Source organism: Odocoileus virginianus, chromosome 26 (assembly GCF_023699985.2).
Source record: "Odocoileus virginianus isolate 20LAN1187 ecotype Illinois chromosome 26, Ovbor_1.2, whole genome shotgun sequence".
NCBI lineage: Eukaryota > Metazoa > Chordata > Mammalia > Artiodactyla > Cervidae > Odocoileus > Odocoileus virginianus.
The window spans coordinates 807,447-834,503 of NC_069699.1; the positions used below are offsets into that span (position 1 = coordinate 807,447).

General features: G+C 38.7%; 1 long non-coding RNA gene across 1 annotated transcript; it reads left to right on the forward strand.

Moving 5' to 3' along the window:
• LOC139031286 (uncharacterized) lies at positions 1 to 25,802 on the forward strand. Its single transcript, XR_011483769.1, has 4 exons — positions 1 to 138; positions 16,688 to 16,798; positions 18,492 to 18,560; positions 25,426 to 25,802. It is a non-coding gene; the product is annotated as an uncharacterized lncRNA (long non-coding RNA).
• Positions 25,803 to 27,057: the final 1,255 nt, after the last annotated feature.

Consider the following 27,057-nt stretch of genomic DNA (forward strand, 5'->3'; position numbering starts at 1 on the left):
CCATGCTTGTAACTATCAATAAGTAACAAGCAGTAGTTACTTTTTACACTCATGGAGTCATGGAATAATAGTGGCAGTAAGTCCTCCTATAAACCACCCCTGCATGGAAGAGGAAGACTGATTTTGGAGACCAGAGCAGTAAGTCTAACATTAAAAGCTGTGGGTGTAGAGATAAGTACCCTGATTCGCGATGCTGGTTCTCCCAGCTCTGTGAACTTGATCAGGATGGTTTCAGCTTCTCAAGCTTCAATGTCTTTGTTTGTAAACTTGAGATCATAATAACTACCGGATAGAACTGTTTTCAGAACTGAAAGAAATATTTTTAAGCACTAAGATCATGCCTGGCATTTCATCCTAAAGATGATGGAGCCCTCTGCAGATTTTTAAGTAAAAGAATGATGTGATTAGATTTATGTGGTAGTCAATGTGAAGAATGAGCAGGAGGTGCATAAAACTAGAAAATAAGAAAACTTACGCAGGGAGATAGACAAGCTTATACAACTGAAAAATTATATGATCTTAAGTAAAGCAGAAGAGGAAATGAAGAGAATGAGACCTGCTTGAGGTATAAGAGAATAAGTTTCTTGGGAGCAAGGTCCAGGTCTTATTTATCTTTGATGACTTAGCACCAGCCCAATATCTGGTCTGTATGGTAGGTGCTGAAAAAATATTTCTTACTTGGTCACAGAATTGATTCAGTCTGGTTGAATGACATCCAGAAGGGAATAATGTGAGAAGTTTTCTAATTCTAACCAGTATTTTTTCCTCATGTTTCCTGTCACTCTTACCTCTCTCCTTGTGTCTATCTCCAGCTGGGGAGCTGGGCATTTGCCTTCTTTTTGGAAAAGGGATGCCATAGCAGAAAGCAGACTTTAAGAAATCTGATAAAGTTCATAAGTTCTGGCTTTTCAAGGGCCTCATCTCATCTGGAAGAAAACACAATGAATGAGTCAGTATCTACTGCAAAGAGATGAACAAAGATTCCTTATTCTGAATCTTGGGGAGATTCAGAGGGGACATGACGAGACCTGGGAGTCTCCTGCGGCAATGGGGTGGGCCGAGGGTAGAGAAAACGGAGTTATGTTTTCAGGTAGGACTGCAGAGAAGACATGGGCTTCTGTCCCGGGGTGCTGCCCGGGGTGGAGGTGGGGAGGCGCAGAGCCAGTGCCCGCCACCAGCTAATGGGGAGCTTCAGTGCTGTGTGGCACGGCCTCGGGGATTCCTGGGGTGAACGTGCCCTGCACAACAGATGGGTCTAGTACCTAAAAGCACAGCAGTTTCCCAAGATCAGAGTTGCACCATATAGTAGAATTTTCCCCATACACGTGTGACTCAGAGGGACACTGGGGTCCTAAAGAGGCCTTAATGATGGGAAGGACATGGTAGGGTAGGAGGGTATAGTATTGGTATTGGTATTATAGTATTGGTCTGCCAACGGCCAGTGACTGACGTCTCACAGGAAAACCAGGACACATGAGTGGGCAGGAGTGTAGATGCCCACGGACAACCGGGTGCTCTCTCCCAGTACCCCCTGACTGTCCTTGTTATTGTTTAGTTGCTAAGTCGTGTCCAATTCTTTTGTGACCCCGTGGACTGCAGCCCACCAGGCTCCTCTGTCCATGGGATTTCCCAGGCAAGAATACTGGAGTTGCCACGCCCTTCTCCAGGTGATCTTCCTGACCCAGGGATCGAACCCTTGTCTCCTGTGTCTCCTGCATCGGCAGGCGGATTCTATACCACTGCAGCGCCTGGGAAACCCATCCACCCTGGTTCTCGGACACAATGAGTTCTGTGAGCCTACAGCCCCCCAGAATTCTGACGCAACCCTGGGGGAAGTGGGGGAAGCGGAAGTGAACTGACTCATTAAGTCTCTGCCCCCCAGAGACTCACACTATAAATTGTACTCAGTTCCAGAAAAACAAAGAAAAGTTCTTGACCCCTTCGTTTTTGTCTGAGATCCAAGTTCCCTGTACAAATACGTTTTGGACAGATTATTATTAGAAGTAGCATAGGCTTAATTTTAATTTGCTGCCTGGATGCATTCTGTGTCACACAGGCCCAAGCACACCTAAACTAAGGATTCCATCTAGGAACCCAGTTTTCAAGAGTATTGCCCAGTGGAGCCTGATGAGGATGAAAAGAGAATCACAGTCACACAAGGTGAGAAGGCAAACAGGACCTGGGATCTTAGCTGCAACTCTAGTGTTCAGAGTGAAATGCAGACCAAGGGGGGCTTTCTGTAGCACATTCTATCTTCCAGGAACGGTCTCAGTCACCTTACATAAGGTAACTCTTCAGTCTTGCAGCAAACAATTCAGTAGGTGTTACTGTTGTTGTTTTTGATGTGTAGTTGCTCGGTTGCGTCTGACTCTTTTCAACCCCAGGGACTGCAGCCCACCATAGGATCTTCCAGTCCCAGGGATCGAACTTGTGTCTCTCGAATTGGCAGGCGGATTGTTTAGCACTGAGCCACCAGGGAAGCAGGTACTATTATTAGCATCTGCATTTACCAGGTATAGAAATGGAGGTGTGGAGATGTGGCATCGTACCTGCCTGAATTCACACAACCTGTAGGTGACAAATTCAGGTTTGCTGCCGGGCCTGCAACCTCACTTTGCTTCCAGACGTGTTCTGAATTCCTGTAGTAACAAAGACCTTTACAGTTAGACTGGCCTCACAAGTAGTGATTCCACTAGGAGAGGGTTATGAAGGTGTTGTGGGTTGTGTGGAGAGATCTGAGATTCTGGTGTGTTTGGCATTGGACTGAATGATGCTGAGGTCTCTGATTCTGAACCCCTAGGACATTTCATTTGTTCGCTAAAAGTATTTAAAATTCAGTTTGAAATAGGCTTTTTCTTCCTGTTGTGGCATGTGACACTTCCTCAAGAAAAAAATGCAGTAAAAACTAACTCAGGGACTTCCCTGATGGTCCAGTGGTTAAGACCGCCTTCCAGTACAGGGGGTGTGGGTTTGAACTAAGATCCCACATCCCTTGCGGAGAAAAAAACCAAAATATAAAACAGAAACAATATTGTAACAAATTCAATAAAGACTTTCAAAGTGGTCCACATAAAGAAAAAACCTAGCTCAGGTTATACATGTAATCATAATTATCCATCTGAAAAATAGCAGACTTTTTAATGTGAAAATATTTTATTTATGTAGCTAACAGAGCTAATTGAGGATGATGGGTGAAATTATTTACAGACTCTTCCATATTTAAAAAAATTTTTTTTTTAGAGAGGCTGACTCTATTTCCTGGTTGTTGGTTCTGTTGGCTGAACTTCTTGGTGGTTGTTTTCTGTGCATTGTCTGGAATCTTGGTTTGAGAGCTTGTCTTGGGCGTAATCACCCACCCATCTCCCTCTTTTCTGTCTATCTATGCTCACGCCTATCTGTCTAACATGTCTGAGATTATAATGGTGGATCCAGTCTCTCTCTCATTATGATACTGGGAATGTCCCATTTGAGTGTCCTCGAGTCTGACCTTTAGGAATGTCAAGCGTTTACATTATAGTACTTCTGGAATGCATTAGACAGTGGATGTGTGTGATGAATTGAGTCTAGACTTCAACTTGTTTTCTATATACACTGACTTTTTCCAAGGATGTAGATGCATAAAAATCAAGAGAAGACTGTTTTTTGTTTTAGACTGAATTTATCAACAGTGGTTTACCATTTTGGAAAATCATGTTACTGACAGTCTCTCAACTCAGGCTTTTGAGTTGCCAACACCTTGCACCTCACTGACAGCCTTAGTATTCATGGTGATTGCTACATAGATTTACAAGTATCTACAACTTCTTGACACCTTGTCGTGTGACTGTGACCAAGCATTTACATATTGAGATTATGAATGTCTTTCCTTCTATTTATTCTTTATATTAAATGTAGACATTAATTTTTAAAAATCTTTATGTGTAGGTAGGTTAATTATTTATAAATTTCATGGCATAGAACAGAGGGTATCACAAAAATACTTCTTATAAAATGGAGGTTTGAGGATTTATAGAGACTTCATTTTGCTATGAGTTTCTATAACCCCCAAAACCTCAAAATGAAACCAAGCCAAAACCTCTACATTTTAAAACCAGGGCTTCCTTGAATCTTGACTCAGGTTTACTAAAAGAATATATGACAACTTCACAAAAGTTGGTAGGAGGTAAGGTTTTTGTGGAGGGCAGTGTGAAACAAATAGCAGGTTTAGGAGAAACCATTATAAAAATAAAATTTTACTTTCTCAGAATGTTTTCAGAGACTTTCTATTTATATGACATGTTGTAAAGAGCAAATTCAAAAGCAGCAAGTTCTGTGGCAAGGCAGCTGTAATCATTCTCCTGGAATATTTATGTTTTTCTTCTCTTCTCTAAGTCTCTTACCTACACGATCTTCTATCAGCAAACTTAGCTTTGAGATAGTTGAGATGAGGAGAAAAGATGACCCACCTTTTTTAAACTCAACACTCCACTGGACCTGAAGTGTATCTGTCCAGTGCAAGTTCTTTTGCCTTTTCTCTGTTTCCCTCTTTGAAATATCTTTTCTCTCTTTATCTCCACTCTTTAAAGTCCCATGTTGTGTATCTGAAAAAGTAAACAGGCAAAAATATCTTGTGAAGAAAGAGATCCAAAGCTTAATGAGTGAAGCGTCATCTTGCCAAATAATAAAGTGTATTATAAAGCTACGCCAGATAGCATAGCAGGTTAATGGTCCAAAAAAGGGTACAAATGAAAGAGGTGTTATAGAAGCTGATGTTAGTTTGTGAAAAATTATGATGATAAAATTTACCTTGTCAAATAAAGGGTGAGTACCCCATACAGCAAACTGTGAGAGGACATTAGAATCTCACTATATATTATGTATTACAAGAAACTGAACAGAATTGAAAAGTTTTCTTAATATAACAAAATAACAGAAATTACAATTAGTGCCATGATCTCGGCGGGGGGAGACTCTAGAAGCAAAAATAGAAAGCAAAACCAGTGGAGGAAATCACAAAAGGAATGGACTGATCAAATTAACTAGTTTAAGTTTTGTGTTTAGTGCTAGAAACAGCAAAAGCAGTAAAAACGGACTGCTTATGCGGGGCTCAGGCTGCGGTGATGAGGCGGACTCTGAACCTTCCCAGGCGCGTGTCCACAGAAGCGCACGCTGCTGTCCACAGAAGCACGGGCTGTGTCCTGTGCGTGGGCGCGACCGCTCGCAGGGGAGACTTCCACTATTTTGAGATTTTTTTTACAGTTTCACTATAATGTTTTAGGTTGCAAAGACAGGCTATTCGTGTATTCGTTATGTCCGTTCCCTGACCAAGTGACATGCCTGCTCACTGACAGAGGAGACAGGTATCATCTTGCTTTGACTCCTGGAGAAGGAAGGGGTTCCACGAACAGACTTGTTTAGCGATAAACAATGCTCCTAACAGTGGAAGGGCCTTTTCACCTCCCTGCTTCCGCGGTGGCTCAGCGGTGGAGTCCACCTGCAATGCAGGAGTCCCAGGAGACACAGGCTCGCTCCCTGGGTCAGGAAGATCCTCTGGAGGGGGGAAATGGCAACCCACTTCAGTGTTCTTGCTGGGGAAATCCCATGGACCGAGGAGCCAGGCGGGCTACAGTCCATGGGGGTGCAAAGAGTTTACCACGACTGAAGTAATTTAGCACACATGCCTGCACTGCATCAGAAAATATCTTCAGATGAAAAAGAGAAATTCCCTACAGTAAAAGTGAGCTAAATCTGATGTCTCGTTTTGCAGTTCACAGTACTGTAACTTATTTTATGAAAATGATATTATGATATTTCAATTTAAGTCTAACAACACTTTAAACTGACATGAATGACTATATAATAAGGACCTAATATTTATTTTCCACGACCAAATAATCATTGAATTATATCACACCTATTATTTATTGGTTGTTGTGAACGTTTTATCATGCAGTTTTGATCGTTGTTAAAGTTTAACGGCTCATTTAAATAAGTATAATTTTGAAACAATACACATTTGATGGTAAACTAATTAAATGATCACATTATTTCTGCCCAGTATTCGAAAGCTAAGAAAATAACGTATCACAGTCAGAAAAAATAGAAAATGGGAATCTACTAAACAGTAAAATGAAAGAAAATTACTTGGATTGTTCAATGCCTGGTCAGTCTCCCGAGGATCTAGTACAGACACTTAACACTATCTCAGAGGGGGAGATAGTGAACCCACCCTTTATCTTCACATTAATAAGAATGGATGGATTCCTTTTAAAAAATGAGAGAAAAAAAAAACAACATGGGGAACCCATTAAAGGAAAGGTACTTTCTGTTGATTTAGTTATGTGTCTTTGAATATTAAACAGCAGAACCCCCTCTTGAAGAGATGATCCATCTCGAGTAACAAATGTTTATCTTGCAGAAGAAAGCACAGGTAGGAAGTTTCTGGAAACTTCTTACACAAGAATACTGACAAACAGTGGGAAAAAAAATTCTACTTTTTTTTTAAGCTTGAAAGCCCTTCTTTCTAAAAAAAATTTTTTTTAAATTTTGTAAACTAAGGATGGAGAAAAAAACAATTGAGTGAAGGAAATGGTAGCAGATTTTATCACCCAATTGTTTTAAGACAGGAATAGAGTGAAATGCACCACAAACATGTTACTGAATGTTTAAAATTTAAAATTCTTTAAAAGAAGATATAATTATTGATGTGACAGAAAATAAATAGTTTAAAACAAGAAAATATTAACATGCTACTAATAAATATATGCTATAAATATCTATGTGGTTAGCAAAACAATTAGCATTCAGAGAAAAAATTGCACAACTGGGATTTTTCTTCATTTGGTAGAAATCATAGAAGAATTTGACAATGTCATGACTCATACTTATCCATAATATAAACATCAAAGATAAATAACAACACTGTACATTACTGAGGGGATGAAATATAAAACCAAAAATTAAGATTATAGATGATGAAATTAACAAATTATTTAATTTCATGAAGTGAGCTCTGCTAATTATTATTCAACTACTTTAGATACAACTAGTGGTGTACTGATAAACTGACTCTCTTAAAAAAGAAATAAAAATGCCAATTTCAATGGTAACACTGAATGGTAAATTAAACAACCCTAATAAAGCTTATTTCAAGTTTCCAGTGGTTTAATAACTGGCTCACAAGATTCCTGCATGTTTAACAATTGGCTTTCACCAATCAGTGCAATCTGGCTCCTATACATACAGTCTAAGTCACGTACAACAGATGACATAGCTGCTTGATGTGTGAATTTCAAAATGCAAGTCTTATATCTCTAAATGAGACTATTTTTGATGATTTTGTCCTATAGGTAACACCAACTCAAGAATGATTTTTATATATGTTTAATGGACTACTTACAAAGATATAATCTGGACATCTAAAATGTCCAGATGTTCATGGAAATCATACCAAATTGCAACTGACGATGTTTGAAAATGATAGAATATCCTGCATTCTGCTTTCTGTGCATTTTTAAACTGGGAGGAAATGAGACAGCAAAAAATCTCGCAACACTGAGCAGCTTTTATCTTGCACAAACTGTACAACTATTTTGTAGACTCAATAGAAGTTGAAGACTATTGAAAACACATTTGCCAAATATAAGTACTTGGCCACTGTTGAATTTTTAATGGAAAATAAAATTGGTAACATCATGTTAATAAAAACACAAATTGAAGCAGGTTAAAGCTCTTTTAGACTATTTTGATGGTATTAATAAAGATATTAATCTAAGAATTCTAGAATATAAACCAAAGCAAACTTGAAAAAGTATCAACATTTATACTTTATAACATTTATAACATTTGGTTTGTACTAATTTACCATATATTTAATATGTGAAAGTTATAAGCAAAATGTTGCAGAAACCAAATTCAAAAGATATACTATTCTCAAAACTTCAAAGAGAGTAGGAGATTCCTTTTAAAAAGAAATGTGATTTTTCTGAAGAATCTACTATTGTGCTAAAAAAATAGCAACTTGCTGACACAGGTCTGAACCTCTCTGTTTTAGATAAAAACTAAAAGTAAGAGGACCGATTTTGACTGGGAATCTCCCAATCAACCCATCTGTGATAAAAAACCAAAATTTCCAAGTCACAAATTTTGTTTTTTTTTATTAAATGCAATGATGTCATCATTAAGGAAAGCTTTAAAGAAAGTTTCGTGTTGCTAAGCAAGTACCTTGTCTGTCTGATATTCTAAATAACATATTTGAGGAAGCATGAGGACTATGAAATACTACAACGTAAAAAGCTATAATTGCCACCCACTGATGACTGTAACAGAGGATGTGATATTGGTGAGTCGTGAATATTCGAGAAACTAGAAATTTTAAGCTCTTTTCTAAAATCTTGATTGATTTCCCCTGAGATATTGCAACTCCACTATTGAATTGTTTTCCACAAAAATTTATTGAACACATTTCCCAATACAGGCACTTTGGAGGTACTGTGGGTTCGTTTCCAGGCCACCACCATAAAGCTAATATCTCAGTAGAGCAAGTCACAGATATTCTTTTGTTCCCCAGTGGGTCTAAAAGCTATGTTTACATGATCCTCGGGCCTGCTGTGTGTTATAGCATTGCCTAAACAAATGTGGTGGTGGTGGTGATTCAGTAGCTAAGCCATGTCCAACTCTTTGAGACCCCATGGACTGTATCCCTCCCGACTCCTCTGTCCATGGAATTTCCCAGGCAAGACTACTGGAGTGGGTTGCCATTTTCCTCTCCAAGGGATCTTCCCAACCCAGGAAGATTTGAAGAATGCTTTACTGCTAATAAAACACTATCATCTGAGCCTTCGGGGAGTCATAATCTTTTTGCTGCTGGCGGTGGTTTAGTCATTCTGTCGTGTCTGACTCTTGCGGCCCCATGGACTGGAGCCCACCAGACTCTTCTGTCCATGGGATTTCCCAGGCAAGAATACTTGATGTGGGTTGTCAATTTTGTGGCAGCTTGAAATATTGCAAGAATTACTAAAACATGACACAGAGACATGAAGTGAGCAAAGTCTGTAGAAAAAGTAGCACTGTGAGACTTGCTAGTGGAGAATACAGAGTATCAATTTTAAATGTACTTAATACTATTTAAGTTGATCAGTAGTATCTCGAGAAAACTAGAGGTGATTTCTGTGGAAAATGACATACTGAAGCTAGTAAGCATTGAAATCATCATAAATGTTTCATTTCTGTAAAACAACTGTTTAAAAAATAAATTGACTGTGTTATTTGTAATTATTTTGTTTAAAAATTTCACTTTCTATTATTTTATGTTGGATAATCTTATTTTTATAACTGACACAACATATTTGGTAATTTTGTGGTTTGTAGAAATAAATAATACATTTTTAAGGAATATATTAGTAAAAAAACCTTATTTAATGAAAGAGCACTATTTTTTTGAAAGTTCGAGGGCCTTCTTATTTTTTTATTTAGGTATAGTTGAATTACAGTATTATATCCATTTCAGGTGTATAACACAGTCTTTTGAAATTTAAATACTAAATGAAATGATCACCACAATAAACCTAGTCACCGTCTGTCACCAGGCAGTTATTACAATATTATTGACTATATTGTCCTATATATTATATGCTATATATATAATATAATATTATTATATTTATATGTAATATATATGCTATATAGTATATGCCATGGTTTGTTTATTGTATTACTGGAAGTTTGAACCTCTTAGTTCCATTCACCTATTTTGCCCAGTCCCCCAACCCTGTCCCCTCTGGTGGTCACTAGTTTGTTCTTTGTATCTCTGAGTCTATTTCTGTCCTGTTTCATTTTTTTTTACCTTCACATGAAAGCAAGCACACACATTATTTGTCTTTTTCTGTCTGACTTATTTCACTATGTATAATACTCTCTAGATCCATCAATGTTTTTACAAATGGCAAGATTTCATTCTTTTTTTTATGGCTGACTATATTCCATTGTGTATAACACAATTTTTTTAATCCATTCATCTATTAGTATCAGTGGACACTTAGGTTGCTTCTGTATCATGAGTATTGTAAATAACACTACGATGAACATCAGTGTTCAAAAATCTTTTTGAAACAGTGTTTTTGTTTTCTTTGGGTAATTACCCAGAGGCAGAACTGGGGGATCGCATGGTAGTTCTACATTTTACTTATTTGAGGAAACTCTGTACTGTTTTCTGTAGCGGCTGCTCCAATTTAAATTCCTGCCAACAGCGCACAAGGGTCCTTTTTCTCCACATCCCCACCAGCACTTGGTATTCCTTGCCTTTTTGATGGTAGTCTTTCCGACAGGGTGAGATGATATCTCATTGTGATTTGTTTTTTATTTCCCTGATGATCAGTGAGGTTCAGATCTTCTTGTGTGTCTATTGGCCATGTGTATGTCTCCTTTGGAAAAATGTTTATTCAGGTCCTCTGCCCATTTTTAACTGGATTGTTTGTTTTTTTGATGTTGAATTTCTATGGCTTGGATTTTAACCCCTTAGAGGATATGTCATTTACGAATATCTTCTCCCATTTAGTGAGTTGTCTTTTTCATTTTATTGATGGTTTTATGCACAGAACCAAAGCTTCATAGTTTACTGTAGCTCCATTTGTTTATTTTGGCTTTTGTAGCTCTTCCCTGAGAAGACAGATTAAAAAAATACTACTAAGACTGATGTCAAAGAGTTTGCTATGTTTTCAGTTCTATGGTTTCAGGTCTTATACTTAAGTCTTTATTTCATTTTCACTTTATTTTGTATATGATGTAAGGAATGGTCTAGTTTCATTCTCTTGAATGTAGCTATCCTATGTTCCCAACACCATTTATTGAAGAGGTTGTTTTTCCCCATTGTGTATTCTAAGAATGCTGTTTATAATTTGCCTATTTTCTGGGACAGCAGTATCACGATTGTGCATATTTATTTCTTTATATGTGGTTATGTGTAAATATATATAAAAGTCACACAAAATATACATTTTAAGTGATATAAAGATGAAAATGGAAATTATTGATTTTTTATCATATTTATTTTATATTAGCAGTAGTAGTTGTAATGTATTTTACTTATGCCCTAAAATGGTTATAAATAATAGTTTGTAAAGAGCAGCACTATTTCAAATGCTTTACCACAACATTGCCTTCACTATTTTGAGAGTGTATCCAAAGAACTGTTTCTTTTATTTTATTTTTAATTTTTTTATTTTATAAGTTAATTTTATTTATTTTTTTATATTTATTTTATTTTATTTTTATTATTTATTTTTATTTAAGTTTATTTTAATACCAACTTTTAATGCTGTCACAGCTGAAAATTTTCTCCTCAGAAAGATTTTTCAGTAAAAAATTTCAGTACAAACATCTATCATTACATTTAGGGGAAAAAAAGAAGTACAGGATAAACATCATGTGAATTTTAATGTGTAAAAAAAAATGATGGATGTTTGTTTTTACCTTTATGTAGATCGTCTTGCCAATTACTGTGACTTCCTGCTGCTATTAGCTATTGAGATGAAATGTGTACACGAGGTGTCAGTCTATGTGTACGCGTCAGATAGCCTTCTCATTCATTTTAACTCTGATGACTAATCTCTGGGCATATCTGATGAGTTTTGAAGGCAGATACTAGGAAGTGGGGTGTCCGTTCTGCTGTTCTTCTGTTCACTTTCCGTTGATGATAGTGTGTCCATTCCACACTTATTTGCAGGAAAGCGTCTAGACACATGTCCATATCTGAAGGATAGTTTAAATAAAGCTGGGTACTATCACCTATAAATCCCCCTTTTAGGCACCTGTAAATAAATGGTAACGCACCAAAACCCTCTGAGAAGGAAGGAAGATGGAAGAGCATCGCTGCTGCCTTCTCCCAGGGCGCCTCCTGTAGCTGGTGTGACCCAGGCACAGTCCCCAGGGCTCGTGTCTCTACTAGGTATTAGTAAAGTGTCATTTCTGTATTTTTTAAGGAAAACAATCAATGAATAGAGATGCTTCAATTTTTTTTCTGTTCCCTTAGTGAACTATGTGTGTGTGTATATATATATATATATAATTTTTATATATTTATATACCACCAGGCATGTGTCTTGTCACATTCCAAACCCAACAACTGGAAATGTTCTCAAATAAGGAAAAGTGTTAAATGTTGAGTTGCCAAAGATGATGACTGTTCACTATGATGACGTATATTATGTATCATCACTGAACATGTTACAAGAAAACTCAACAGACTTTGCTCTAAGAATTAAAAATTTTAGAATGTTTTTTGCATACAAATATTTAATGCTATAGGATAGATTGAGAGTTTTGCAATAAATATAGAAAATGAGTTAATGTCATATTTTCTTACAATCAACAAATCTAATATATAAAGACTTCATAAATGAAACTTAAAGACTGTCAAAGACACTTTAAAGGCATGAACAGATGATTCACAGAACTACAAAATGACTGGGAAACATGAGAAAAACCCCGCAAGTAATCAATGAAATGCACAATAAAGCATAAGATTATCACCATCCATCCATCAAATTATCTATTGCAAATGGTCTGTAAAGATAGCCACCTAGAATTCCTCCATTGCTGTAACATGCATGTCAACCTCTCATCAAGAGGTGGCATGTATTTCTTTTTCTTTAGAATTGGGATAGTCTGACTTGTATTGAACAATAGAATGGGATAGAACTGATGCTGTGCATCTAATGTGTAAAGATCCGTGTTGCTGGTGTGCATATAAATTGATAAACATGTATCACATGGTAGTTCTATGTTTAACTTTTTGAAGAGGTACTGATGACTCAGTCAGTAAAGAAACCGCCTGCAATGCAGGAGACCCTGGGTCGAGAAGATCCCCTGGAGAAGAGGATGGCAATCCACTCCAGTATTCTTGCCTGGAGAATTCCATGGAGAGAGGAGCCTGGTGGGCAAAGAGTCAGACACGACTGAGCGACTAACTCTTTCAATTTATACTATGTTTTATAGTGGTTGCACCGTTTTACAATGCCACCAATAGTACCCAAGGTTTACAGTGTCTCTGCATTCTTGTCAACACTTTTCATTTTCTGTTTTTTGGGTTCTTTTTTTTATTAGTAGTCACCCTCATGAGCTTAAGGTAACATCTCATTGTGGTTATGATTCGCATTTCTCTTATGATTAGTGATGTGGAACATGTTTTTTCCTGTGTTTGTTGGCCATTTTAATATAATCTTTAGAGAAATGTCTACTCAAGTCCTTTATCCAAAAGAATTGAAAAAAGGTTCTGAAGAGATATTTGTATACTCATTATTCATAGCAGTGTTATTTATAATAGCCAACAAGTGGAAGTAATCTAAATGTCAATTGATAAATGAATGGATAAACTAAGTGTAGCATATACATAAAATGGGATATTATTCAGAATTTAAAAAGGAGGAAATCTTATCACCTGCTATGACATGAATGAAGTTTGGGGACATTATAAATCAGTTATAAAAAGACAAATACTGTATGATTCCACTTATATGTGTTATCTTAAATAGTCAAATTCATAGAAGCAGTAGAATGGTGGTTACCAGCAGCTGGGGGAAGAAGGAAATGGAGAGCTGTTGTTTAATGGGCATAGTTTCAGTTTTGAAAGATGAAAAAATTCTGAAAATTTCTTGCACAACAATATGAATATGCTTAATGCAAATAGTTCAGTTCAGTTCAGTTGCTCAGTCATGTCCGACTCTTTGCGACCTCATGGACTGCAGCATGCCAGGCTTTCCTGTCCATCACCAACTCCCATAGCTTACTCAAACCCATGTCCATCGAGTCAGTGACACCATCCAACCACCTCATCCTCTGTCGTCCTCTTCTCCTCTGCCTTCAATCTTTCCCAGCATCAGGGTCTTTTCAAATGAGTCAGTTCACATTAGGTGGCCAAAGGATTGGAGTTTCAGCTTCAGCATCAGTCCTTCCAGTGAATATTCAGGACTGATTTCCTTTAGGATGAACTGGTTGGATCTCCTTGCTGTCCAAGGGACTCTCAAGAGTCTTCTCCAACATCACAATTCAAAAACATCAATTCTTCAGTGCTCAGCTTTATAGTCCATCTCTCACATCCATACATGACTACTTGAAAAACCAAATTTTGACTAGAAGGACATTTGTGGGCAAAGTAATGTCTCTGCTTCTTAATATGCTGCCTAGGTTGGTCATAACCTTTATTCCAAGAAGCAAGCATCTTTTAATTTCATGACTGCAGTCACCATCTGCAGTGATTTTGGAGCCCCCAAAAATAAAGTCTGTCTGTTTCCATTGTTTCTCATCTATTTGCCATGAAGTGATGGGGCCAGATGCCATAATCTTAGTTTTTCTAATTGTACACTTAAAGATGGTTAAGATGGTAAGATTTATGTTATGTCTGTTACAGTAATTTTAGAAAATTATAAAGCTTTCTCAAAAGCAATTGGACAAAAATATCAATAGTACTAAAAAAATTAATAATCTTTTTCTTTTCTACACATATGTGGAACTTTCCCAACCAGAGATTGAACCCATGCCCCCTGCAGTGGAAGCATGGAATCTCAACCACTGGACAGACAGGGAACTCCAAATTCACAACCCAAGTTCAGGAAATCATAATATAGGCAGAGATCATAAGGATGTTCATTATGGTGCTATTTCCAGTAGTAAACTGGTAATTCATTATTGAAATTTCCAACAACAAAATTAAGGATTGCTCACATGAATTGTTGATATACATATATGACATTATTTCAGTGACATGAAAATAATCTTATAGTAAAATGTTGAGTGAATAAATCATGATGTAAAACTATTGATACAGTGTGATCCAAATATATAATATATATACATACACATATGTGTGTATACCTATTTGTTATATATATGATATAATTATACATGCATATATTCTCTACACACACACACATATTTATACCATATAAATTATATAACGCATGTAACCAATTTGTTGCATAAACTGGACTTGGTAGGTTGCAAATATAACATACCTTTATTTTTTTCATGCAACATTTCAGATAAATTCTAAATACTCATACCTTCTGTTGCCAGGATGAACTTGTGGGCAAATTTTTTAGCTTTTCCAGCCATTTGAAGATACTAAAAAGTCTAGTCTAAACTAACATCCAACCTTCAGTCTCTTATTTAAGGTAAACTTCTCTCCTAAGAAAGGACTTGGTTGGTTTCTTTACAATTGTGCCACTTTGTTTCTTTTTCTTTTTTTCTTTACTTTTAGGAGTTTACTTTTGTGGAAGCAGCATCAATTCATAGTCAGAAAAGCTAATTATGCACATTTAAAAGCAAATTTTTGTTCTTTATGAAAATGCAAAGGCTGTAGTACAATTTTGGAAATCTTGGTGAGTGAACAAAGAATGTTATGAAATGGTCGAGAAAACATATTGTACAATTTAGATTTTTGCTTATGTTTCATTAAACTCACATTTACTTAGCTGTAATTACATTATGTGTATATACATTTGGATGCAGTAAGAAAACACCTGCTTAGTTTTTCTCTGTTTTCTAACTTTAAAAACAGTGTTTGTTGTCCTTTTTAATGGCTGAGTGAATTTTAAAATGCTGGTCATCGGAAGTTGTAAAGACATCTTGAAATGAACTATTTCCATTTTATTATCCTTTCTCACTCAGATTCTTTCCCGAAAAATGGCATCTGTTTTTATTGCTGCTGCTCCAAAGCAAACATCTATATTTTATTGCTTTTTTTTTTAAATCGGGTGTGTTTGCTTCATTGTTGCGTCACTCTCTGCTGCCCAGCCAAGTGAGTCAGGTAAACAGATACATCAAACCCCCTCTTTCCTGGCCTCCCTTCCCTCTCAGGTCCCCGCAGAGTTCCCTGCGCTGTGCAGTAGGTCTCATCAGTTACCCGCTTTATACACAGAATCAATAGTGTATATAGTCCATCCCAGTCTCTCAGTTCACCCCCCTCTTTTGCTCCTTCATCTTCCTTTGCACCCACTGGGCTCCCGACTCCCTGTCCTGCTGGGCTGCAGGAAGGCAGGGAGGAAAGCAGAGATCAGAAAAGATGAGCGCCGTCCTGTCTCTGGCTGTGACGGCCGGTAACCCGGATCCCCAGAGCGTGTGCTGTGCCCTCCCCACAGCGTCATCTTCTGACCCTTCTCTCTGCACAGCTCCGCTCTGCCCTCTCCACTCATCAGGATGGTTCTGTGCCCATGACTGTCTCCTCAGCCCTCACGCCAGGCTGTCTGTCGCTATTTTCAACATCTTCTTGGAAATGATCCCTTTGGAGATGATCATAGCCATGGTCCATGTGGCCAGCCAATCAGAGAAACAGGGATCTTGGTCACAGTGAACTCTTGAAGGGCAGGTACTTTTTTTTTTTTTTAAGAATATTATGATTTATTTGTCTATCTCAATAATTAAGGAAAAGCATCAAGTCGGTAATCTCTCAGCATTTTTAATTCATAAATTGTCAAAATATCAGTCATATAAGAGAAAAAACAGACATTTGATGGAGGGAAAGCATAACATCTACAGAATGAATTGAATATTTCATTTTGTGTTCAGCTGCTATGGTGTCATGTAGATATAATTTATAAACATGTACTTGCTTCACGTTTTACATATTTAGAAATTAAATCTACCTTCATAAGTATTTCAGTATTTGAATTTCCAAACAAAAAATACCCAACTCTATGTCTGAAATTTTTTCCAGCTTTATTGAGATGTGTGAAGTGACTCAGTCCTGTCTGACTCTTTGTGACCCCATGGACTGTAGCTTGCCAGGCTTCTCCATCCATGGGATTTTCCAGGCAAGAATACTGGAGTGAGTTGCCATTTCATTCTCCATTATTGAGATATAATTGTCAAATAAAAATCACATATATTTAAGGTGTGTGTGCATGCATGCTCAGTCTCTCCATTGTGTCTGGCTTTTTGTGACCCCATGGACTATAGCCTGACAGGCTGCTCTGTCAGTGAGATTTCCCAGGCAAAAATACTGGAGTAGGTTGCCATTTGCTTCTCCAGGGGATCTTCCCAACCTGATGACTGAACCCATGTCCCCTGCATGGCGTGCGTTGGCAGGTGGGTTCTTTACCATTGTGATACCCAAGAAGCCCCATATTTAAGGTGTAAAATGTGACAATTTAATATACACATACACTGTGAAAAAATGACCACAATCAAGTCAACCAACATATCTATAATCTCACACAGTTACCCCTTCTGTTGTGTGTTTGGTGAGAACACTAAAGACATACTTTCTTAAACTTCAAGTACACAGTACAGTTTTCTGTTGTTGTTTTGATGTGCAGGTACTTCTTAACTCAGGCTCCCCCACCCCACCTGCTGGCGCTGATTACTTCCCTCGGCTCCTCATCTTTTATTTTTCCAGGAGAGAATCAGATACTACTCCTGTGTCCAGCAAGCTCAAGAGGCCCAAGGCATCCAAGTATTTTTCTTGGGTCTCTTTGCTTAGATCAAGGCGAGAGGGAAGTGCTCCTTGCGAGTCGTGGGGTGGAAGAATGCACTGCTCAGGATGGCACTCTGTAAGGCAGGGCTTCTTCATTTCAGCACGATCGACATTTGGGCCTGGGTGAGTCCTTATTGTGGGGCTGCCGCATGTATTATGGAACGATTAGCAGCATCCCTGGCTTCTGCTCACTAGATGTTAGTAGCCTCAGCTCTCAGTTGTGGCGACCAGTGATGTCTCCAACCACTGCCAAAGGCCCCTTGGGGGTAAAATCGCCTCCACCCGAGAGCCACTGACCTAAAAGCATTTTTTCTGCAAACCTCCTTACTTCTCAATGACTTCTTTAGTTTTTCTTCTTTTTTATGAAGATGGGTGGTGAGCTAATGCTGACAAAAGAGTACCCCAAATGAAAATCCTGCATAGATGCTCTTGTACCCTGCCTTAGAATGTGGGGACATTGGCCAACCCTGAGATAGGAAAAGTCATATTAAAGACGTTGCTGTTTTACATAAAATTATAAAAAAGACCAAGTGATAGATAGGAAAACACACCAAAATAGTAACAGGGACTATCTTTGAATGATGGAATCATTAGTGATTTTTTTCTAATTAACTTTAATATTTTATACAATGGATTCATTCATGTTTAAAAATACTAAAAAAAAAAGACAAACATGAATAAAGAACAAGGTCCTACTGTATAGCACATGGCACCATATTCAATATCCTGTGAGAATATTCAATATTCTCAATATCATAATGGAGAAGAATATGAAAAAGAAAACTTAGATATATATATGTATAACTGAATCACTTTGGTGTACAACAGAAATTAACACATTGTAATAAAAAATATTGGGAAAAAAAAGACCAAACAAATTTTACCAGTTTTCAAGATCCAACTCAAGTATTGTCTCCTTCATGACATGCTTTCAGATTATCAAGTGAGGAATACTTTTTTTCCTTCTGGAACAATCACATCTGACATTATTTAATCTTCACAGTCACCCCCATTAACTAGGGGTTCTGTTATTTTTGTTTTACAGGAAACTAAGTTTGAAGAAGTAACTAGGAAGTAACTAGGTTGTGTAACTGGCCTGCTACTACACAGACTGGTAAGTGACAGAAACATCACTCAAACTTGGTCCACCTCTTCAGCCCATTTCCTGCCTCTCTTGGTTCTGGTCACTGGGTGCCTGGAGCTTCATGGTGTTTTAGGTGAACTTAAACGTTACTGAGCTATATCTCCTTCATTTGCATAGTTTTCCCCAACTAAATGATAAACAGCTTTTACAGAATAGACTGCTGAGCTTTCAGTACACACCCTCTCAGAGGGCCATGAGGCCAGATTGTTGAAATAGTGCTCAGATGAGACAAGATGGTGGACACATCACTTAAGTTTAATATAAACATTGACTAAACCATAGTTTCCATCATAACTATTCAACATCTTTTTGTAGTGGCAATATAATAAGCAATAAAGATTACCTGACATGTGAATACTGGCATGAAGTCATGTATTTGAGCAGATGATATGCTGCCTAAATATTAGCATCATTGTATTCAAGCAAAAGGAATGATCATTAATATATACTATGGAGAAAGACTGAATATATATTAGTATATCCTTATGTTAGATAGACTGAACTGATTTTAAGACAAAATTATCATGTAAATTCAGCCAGTCCATTGTGCCAAACTATCTTAAATGCACACTCAAGATAATACTAATGGCAGAGCCTATGATGGTTGGAAGGAAGAGGTAACGGCTGAAGAGGCACTGGCCCCAGGGGGACCTCGGCCAGATCACCGGGTGTGGGGAAGCAAGGGCAAGCTGGTCCTCAGCTGGTGGAGGAGATGAGGCTCTCCAGATATGACCAGGCTTGGGTTGTAGCAGCTCGATAACTAGCAGAGTAGAGTCAACAGCATGCGAGCTTTTAATCCCATATGTATATGGGGCTGGTATAGATAGGACCTGATATGTGTGCCATGGAAAAGTCCTGCATTTCTATTACTGTGGCCAAAGCAGGCGCATGTAGTCTTTTGGAAAACTAATGAAGACAGCGAGGTCCTGGTAAAACTCAAAGAGGGAGACTTTGCACCAATGTACCCAAAAATGTGGTCCAGCCTAAAACTATCACAATGCTGTTAATCAGCTATACTCCAATAGAAGATAAGATGTTTTAAAAAATGACAGAATGCATACACAAGATCTCAAAGAACTGTTTTTCCCACAAAAGGAGAAATAATCAGCAACTTCCTTGATGGCACAGCATAATAAATAATGCTTATAATGACCTGAATAAAAACCAAAAATAAAATTATTTTCAATTTGCCATAATTAAGAAGCTGAGAAAGTATAGAATACAGTTTTTAGAGCAAAATTTAAATTGTAGAGGAAAACTGACCATGTATTTAGAAATTAGCTGTGATGAAATTCTGTTCAAAATGATTCATTCTCTTAAGACTTTCAGGTAAACAGAGTTTCACTGTTACCATAGCAATTTATCTTAATAAGGAAAATGACAGACTAAAAAACCTGTGGTCCATGGACCAACATCAGCCTCAACTGGGAGCTTACTGGAAAGGCAAACTCTTGGTCCCTAACCTGGACCTAATGAGTCAGAATCTTTGGAATTGGGATCCAAGAATTTGCATTTTAACCTGTTCCACAGGTTATTCTTTTTTTTTTCCATTTATTTTTATTAGTTGGAGGCTAATTACTTGACAATATTGTAGTGGTTTTTGTCATACATTGACATGAGTCGGTTATTCTTATATTCAAGAGGCACTGGTTCATAGCACTCCCGCAACCTCCTCATCAACCCACTCCACCCTCACGACAGAAGAAGCCTTTTCTACAATCCATTTCAAACAAAAGTATCCAACCGTGTTTTGTCCAAGACAGTAGACATGTGGGGCTGTCAAACACTTGAAATGTTGTCAGTGTGAACATGGGATTTCAAAGACTGAGTATAAAAAGGAATAAAAACTTCCTCATTAATAATTTTTATACTGACTGCATATTGAAATCATAATATTTCAGATATATTGGATTAAATAAAATGTATTATTAATTTCGCCTCTACCTTTTTACTTTACTGGGGCTACTTGGGCATTTAAACTTACATGTGTGGCTTGTGTTATAATCCTATTGGACAGCACTTAAAGAAGGATTTCTTTCCTAATCTACATTTTCTAGTTATAAACTAGCCAGGACTTACTTGAAATAATGACAAACATAGAAAATAGAGCATTTGTTTCATGTTTAATGTGTGCCAAATCTGTACTTAGCATCTCGCCTGGATGATTTCATTTAATCCACACCATAATTCTATGAAATTCTTAGCCCAAATTTACGGATAAGGAAACTGAAGCTCAGAAAGTTTAAATAACTTGCTCATGCTACCAGCTGATACATGACTGACATAGAAGTCGACTCTGGTTCATCTGACCCCAAATCACATACTTTTACATGTTTACCTGTACTTTTTATTATACGATGTCCTGAAAAAACATAATTTTAATAATATCGCAAGTGTGTGCTTAGTTGCTTAGTCGTGTCTGACTCTTTGCAGCCCCATGGGCTGTAGCCAGCTAGGCTCCTCTGCTTATGGAATTCTCAAGGCAAGAAATACTGGAGTGCGTTGCCATGTCCTACTCCAGGGGATTTTTTTCCCACTGAGGGATCGAACTCAGGTCTCCTCCATCTGCATGGGCAGGTGGATTATTTACAACTAGCATCACATGGGAAGCCCTTAATAGTATCTATCTGCGTTAAAATGATGAATACATTATTTAAGCCTAAATCAAGTAGAAGAAAATTATTAGAAAAAATAATGACAGAATTATCTCCACATGTGATGTGTGAATCTCTAGATGTTTAAAATTTGGGAACTGTGACACAATCTTCCTCAGTTTTGCATCTGATTAATGGGTTACCTTTTCAATAATTCCTCATAATAATTCTTTTTAAGGTTTGATGTTTTTTAAAAAATCTATTGATGTATAGTTGATTTATAATGTTGTGTTAATTTCTTCTATACAGCAAAATGACTCAGTTTATATATATATATATAAATGGATATTCTGGGAGTTTGTCACCAATAATGAAACTGAGCTGATCACAGCCAATCAGTTCCAAGCTACTCACAGCCTTCATGGTCATTCGCACAAGCACTGGGGAATGTTCCCAGTGCCTTTTGGATCAAATCTCCAAAAGGGGATTTTAGAATCAACTGGACCCTTTCCACAAGTGGCATCCTCAAGGTATCTATATGTGGACACAGAATTGCATCAATTGGAACTTCTAGAATTTGTCTTCTTCACAATGTTTGTTCTTTCCAACATCACAACCCCAGACTTCTCAGGTTTTGAATTCATAGAAAATGATATTTTAAAGATTGCAATACTTTGTTTATGGATTTCTTAATCCATATACACTTGTCGTACCATCACCAGTCAATAAAATGGGCTCAATCTCTCCAAAATCAACAGAGGTCACTCCAAGACTATGATCCTCCAAGTTAAGTCATGAATGTTCCTTGCTGCAGGGAAGGTTGACTGCCAAGTCATTTTTTTTGGGAGCTCTAACCAGCAGGGTTGGGGTTGTGATGGGAAATGAAAAAGCCTACACATAAATGAACCCATGCAGTCCAAACCCGTGTTGTTCAAGGGTCAATGGTAGTTGCATGACCATAAAGCATTTTTGCAGCTTATACTCAGGTGACATCTTGGCTGCTGCAGACTTGTATGAGCTCTTTTATTTTCACCAGTTCCTTAGGAAGCCAGATTTCAATTGCCACTTCGAGTTCCCAAAGCCTGAGTGTGTCAACCCCTCTATTTGCATAACTCACTCAGAATCTCATCTCATTTAAAATGCAAGGGACTAATGTCTAATGACAGTTTTTTCCACCTGGTAAATACTAGCTTTCACTTGCTTGAAAATTTCAAGATGAAGAGGGAACAAAGACTTCCTCTTGATTGCAGAAACTCATGGAAATATGACTCCCCGGGTCTAGCCAGTGGTGAAAAGCATCAGCATAGCCCTAGCGTTAGACCCAAATTAAAACCATCAGCTCAGCCTGACTGTGATGTGGCCATAACATTTCACCACATTAAATGTGTGATAACTGTGTGCAGGCAGGTAATGGGATCTGACAGTGCTCCTCGTCACCACGGAGCTGTCATGTCTGCACTGCGTTCTCAATCCCGGAGAGTCCATGTCCATCATGAGGCCTTATTCTGGCATAAATGTACTGTGACAGTAATAATACATGCGGGCATGGAAGGGTCTAAACTAGGGAAACACATTCATACTGAGTATGCACTACGTATCTGGCAGACGAATCTCAGGTGACCCCTCAGTGATCCCTCACCTCCTGAGTCCACTCCTTTGTGCCATCTGCTTCCTGTGAGTACGTGTCGGACCTGGGACTTGCCTCCTCCCAGCAGAGTGTGTCCAAAGGGATGGGTGTCACTCCCGTGAATAGGTTACTTGATAAGGCAACAATGATAGACTGCCATTTCTGTGATGATTTTATATTATGTAAGATTCCTTCCTGAGGCTTCCCAGGTGGCACAATGGTAAAGAATCTGCCTGCCAATACAGGAGCTGCAAGAGATGTCAGTTTGATCCCTGGATCAGGAAGATCCCCTGGAGAAGGAAATGGCAACCAATGGCAGTGTTCTTGCTTGGAAAATTCCATAGGCAAAGGAGCCTGGCGGGCTACAGTCGATGGGGTCACAAAGAATCAGACACAACTGAGTGGATAAGCAGACACACGCACGCACATACAAGATTCCTTCCTAGCAGATTCTCCTGGCTGACTTGATTAAGTAAACTGCCATATTGAGGAAGTCCATATGGCAAAAAAATTTGAGAGGCCTCTAGGACCTGGTGTCCTGCAAAGACTCAGGGTACCCTTCCATCACGTATCTACAAGGAAACGAATTCTGCCAATACCCTGAACTCACTTGGAAGCAGACATCTTCCCTAGATACAATTGTAGTCTGGCTGATACCTTGATCACAGCCGTGTGCAATCCTGTGCTTTATAAGCTGTCCCTGGACTTCTGGTCATTGGAAACTGTGAGATGACAAATGTGTGTACTGCTTTGGCTGCCATATTTGTGGCCATTCATTACTGGCAGCTGTGGAAAATGATACATTGTCATTAACCATGTTTCTCTTCTACATCCTTTATCTTATTTCATCACCTCAGCCACCCAGGAACTCTGGTAGGTAGGCAGGAAATAAAGTTTAAAAGTGTTTGCACTTGTCTTAAGAAAAAAGCCACACAAGTTTTCAGGGTGATATCCATGAATTGAGGAAAGCCTGCCTTGGTCGCTTCCATCTAATCCCTGAATAATCATATGTAAATTATGAGTCAACCATCAGTAAAATGACTTGACACAAATCATGCCCAGTGGGATGCTAACATGCTGCAGTGCCTTGCACATCTCCCACCCCCAACCCCAACTCACCATGCCTGTTCATCTGACCGCTTCACTCTATGCTAGTGAATCCTCTGTGTACACTCGGCTCAGGGTGGCTCTGGGGAAATGACGTCTCTGGGAGCATCCCTTGGCCAGCGGAAATGGAGTTGGTGATGGTGATGGAGTCGGGAGTGAAGCTCCCAGCCTCCTCGCTCCTCCAGTGTAGCTGTTCCCAGGAGTGCTCTCCATCATTCCTCATTAGTCCCCAGTGGGACTGAGACCCAGGTGCCCGCAGTGACAACCTCCTCAACACACCCTGCCATGCCTTCCTTCCCTTTCTTGACTCACTTCCCAGCTCCTCTCCAAATAAATGGTTTGAACTAATTTGTTTTCAAGGGATCTGCTTCTGTGTGAAGTCAACCAAGGAGCTAGGGGCACTTCACATTGGATGGATATTTGGTAGAAACCCAGAAGAGAGGGACAAAGACAAGCACATAGATTGTCCTGAAGAATGCCTTAAGAATGTTCTAGGAAAAGTGAATGGAAAGGAGAAGCAGCTGAATCTATGTGTCAAACTCAATGTTCACCAGCCAAGCTCTGATGAGTATTTTGACCCCCAAATACTTTCACAGTGTGTAGTTTCACAGGGGAGGCAGTGTGCTGGGTGGTGGACACAAATTTTCTTTGCTGAATGGATGCCTCCCCTGTTGTGAAATCACATGTCCGCGTTCTGGTTATACATCAGTCTCTTAAGTTTGGTTAGTGTGAGTCAGTTTTAAAAGTCCTGTCAGCTCTGACATCAGTCACTGACCACTAGGCTCATAGTGGTGACCATTTCACAACGTACACAAATATCAGACCATTGGGTTGTAAACCTGAAACTAAAGTAATGTGGTATGTCAGTTACATCCCTATTTTAAAAAAAGAATCAGACAATTTTTGGCTGATAAAGAATACTCGTGCATTAAAAGACCAAGGGTCATGATTTAGACAGCCAAATTAGTAGCATGGCCCTTTGAATATCTTTCCTAAGAGTCGTTTTCTTCACTGCTCTTTGAAAGCTGAGACAGAGACAGTAGGGAGTTCAGCGTCACCTCCTCGGGGGGTCCCTGACCTCGGACATCCTGAACTTGGGTCTGAAGCAGGCCCCTGTGTTGTGGGCAAGGATAACAACCCTGTGATGCACACTCATCAGGCAGCAGGCACTCTTCTCTGGGTGGACTTACTCCGGGACCTTGCGGGTAGTGTCAAGGCTTAGGGAGGGGGCACTGGCAGCTCCTGAGGCATGGCCCAGTCAAGAGCAGAGACAGAGCAACCCCCTCTCTATGAAGTGTGGAGGGGGTAGGTTGCCTCCAGGAGGCTGTCTTGGCTCCAAGCTGGTGTCTTTAGGACATTCCTCTGGGGCTCCAAAGTGCATGTAATCAACATATACCTAGATCCCTAAGGTGTGAATGAATACCTGTCAGTTCACTGGACTCTTCAGGATCATGGCCTTTCTCATGCCTATACAGGACGTCACACCTTCATATACACCTTCTCTTAGTTCTTGCAGGAACCCTGTGATGGGGAAGGGTCAGAGTGCCATAATTATAGATGAGACAAGCGCCTTGTCTCACACAGTTCGCCTTCTCAAGCCACTTTGCTCATATGTGGCAGAAACTCAAGGAAGACCTGCAGCTCTGAAACCAACCTGGAAGGCAACTATGAACCAAACATGATGTGGAAAAAGAACCTGAACAAGCATGTATACAAGTGTGTATAAAACTGATTTACTTTGTTGTACACCTGAAACTAATGCATCACTGGAAATCAATTTCATAAAAAATTAGGGACATACACACATTATATTTACCCTCCAAGAAACTGAAATGAAAATTAATTCAAATAAAAGCCACTATGAATTTTTTAGAAAGCATAATGTCATTGCCCCTTGAGAATCACAGAACCTTTCTCTAAATCAGAATTTCTACTCACATGATGTTCTTCAAAGCAGTACACATGCCAATCAGATGCAATATTCAAAAAAACACGTTTGGAAGTCCAGTTCAAATGGAAACATTAAAATTTAACATAAGTAAAATAATGATTTACATCTAAATCTTGCAATTTAGTATCACTTGGATAATGTTTTTATGCTCAAGATACTTTATGTGTATTATTGTATTTCATCATCACCACTGTCCCCAGAGGTGTTTTACCTCATTTTCAAGATGGGAAGAGACTCAGAGAGTTTATATGACTTGTCCAGGGTCACACAGCCAGAACACTGATGGAGCGGGATTTGAAATTTTCCTGACAGCCATTTTTTCTATTCTGCACATCCCTTTGATGCTTAAAAATTCCCTCAAGAAAGTCTACATTTTTCTTGGATCATTTTTATTCTTTGCCCCCCTACCCCCACCTAGACCATAAATGTTTAGGATTAAACTCTCAGTTCATGTTACCAAGTACCCCTTGAAATGCTATGTGAATTGTCCCAGTGGATTGCAGACAAAGGGGGGTTGAGACTGGACTTACTCATCCAGCCTTCTTTTACCCACTAAATATCTCATTACCATTGACCAGCCGGATGTCAGCATGTCACACATTATTCTGAGAGCAGAGCAAGAGCCCCTCAGGTCAGGAGATAATCAAGAAACAGTGTTATGAGAGTTGACATCTTATGAATAATTATTTTAAAAATCTGTTCCTTTCTGTCCCTTCAACTCCAGACGGGCGAGTTGGTTCTACCAAGTTGCTCAGTCAAACCCTGATGAGAACATCACTTAAACAAGGTGCTAGTTGTCCTTATTTATTTATTTTTGAAACTAAGTTTTGAAGAAGTAAGTTTACTCAGAGATTTTATTGTGAGAGTGTGCAGTCAAAAGGCCAGTAACTCTGGATGTAAGACAAGCAGCCCCTGGACTCTTCCAGCATCTCTGGAAGATGTGGGCCCCCATATTCCTCCTGCATCACAGAGCGTCTGTGGGTACCACATTTCTGTTTCCCAGATGGCCGACGATAGGAAGTTACTACAGAAGTGAACAGAATACAGTTTTAAGGTCACCATAACATTTTGGGTGCGTGCGTGCTAAGTCACTTCAGTCATATCTGACTCTTTGCAACCCCATGGACTGAAGCCCACCAGACTCCTCTGTCCATTGAATTGTCCAGGCAAGAATACTGGAGTGGGTTG